Genomic DNA, 1,603 nt, shown 5'->3' on the forward strand with positions numbered 1-1,603 from the left:
TCATATCCGCTACTCAAATGGTTTTGTCGAGCATGAATTTTTCAGAGTTCATGCCAACTTTCTATACCATCAATTTCCCTGAATTACGTGTACAGTTAACGGGCGTAGTACTTGCGATGGTTCAGATTTATGATAGCCTGACTATGACAAGGTAAAATAGGCTGTGTACAAGTACCTAGTTAATTGATAATAATTAGGAAAAATTGTTCACATATCGAAATGGATGCAATGTAGCAAAATATTTATAATTATTCTCAAAAATAAAAGGTCGCTAAGCTTGAGTAATTTTTCATGACACCTAGATAAACGCCAACAGTGTAATTATTCACCAATCGTATGCAAGTAACGTGACTCAATATCACGTAACCATTGAGAAACTCGAGGCAAATTGGGACCAAAGTAGTGACGTCACCCGCCCTCTACTACTCCTTGCTCGAAGTTGGAAACTCGTGGCTGAGCGGTGATAAATGAGTTGAATAGAGTATTTAGGTTGGAATAATTTCCTTCGTCCTTTTTAAGTTTTGGTTAGTCGATTAATTACGTTCGTGTTAGATCTTCTTTCTCATTCCATCGATTTTTAGTTGGGGATGTAGCTCAGTGGTAGAGCGTTCGCTTTGCATGTGAAAGGTCCCGGGTTCAATCCCCGGCATCTCCAGACTTTTATTGCCTTTTAAGTCATGTTTTTCGCCACATTCCAATTCATTCACCAATATCTCACCACATTCCATTACCAGCCAAATTGGAGCCCAAAAGACAAATGGACCACCACCTCAGCAACAGATGGAGCCCAACGATAAAAAACACGGAGGAAAGGGAAAGCGGAGATTGAATTTCCATGGAGACGATGGTAGTCTACGCCCTGAAAACGTCGTCGCGACGTTTTAACCCTTGGACAACGTTAACAATAATTTAAATCAGTCACTAGGCAAAGAGAAAATCGCTGTAAACGGATTCGCTTAACACTTCAAACTTAAATCTTGCTCACTTATGTACATGTATCCCCACGAATATTTCCTCCGTACAATTCACCTTTCAGTAACGACGTCAGGCAAGTAGGGTGAGAATTCAGATCTTCTGAGCTTAGCGGGCGGGACACCAAGAGAAATATGGACCGGCAAGTAGGATGAGAATTCAGATATTCAGATCTTAGCGGGCCGGACACCAAGAGAAATATGGACCGACGCGGAGTGTATCCCGGAAGAGCTACGACTTCATTTACATCCACCCACCGAAGCCTTCATAAGGATTCCAGGAATATACCTGGTGATTCATTAAAAGTCCTCTACACGACGAAATCACGTTACAGATATTTTTTTAACGGCTGAGGATTTAACGAAAGATTTGTACGAACTGACGAGAGTTTTATGTATCATATCTAACCGTATGAAAAAACTAATCTCTGGTACCTATTTGGCGGGCAAAGTCATTGTAAAAGTTGATATATTCTTGCAGTTATTTCACAGACACTTTGTTAATGAACCTTTAAGATTAAATCGCTCACTAAAAGTAACTTGGAACATCGAAATTGATGATTCAAAGCTAGACCACTATCAGATTAAGAGCAATACGGCGAAAAATTATTTATAAAATTTCGTAGACTTTT

General features: G+C 39.7%; 1 non-coding gene across 1 annotated transcript; it reads left to right on the forward strand.

Annotated features, from left to right (window-relative positions):
• The first annotated feature begins 583 nt into the window (after nt 1–583).
• Nucleotides 584–655, forward strand: Trnaa-ugc. The gene has a single exon. It is a non-coding gene; the product is annotated as a tRNA-Ala (tRNA).
• Nucleotides 656–1,603: the final 948 nt, after the last annotated feature.

The sequence above is a fragment of the Ischnura elegans genome, chromosome 3 (assembly GCF_921293095.1).
Source record: "Ischnura elegans chromosome 3, ioIscEleg1.1, whole genome shotgun sequence".
NCBI lineage: Eukaryota > Metazoa > Arthropoda > Insecta > Odonata > Coenagrionidae > Ischnura > Ischnura elegans.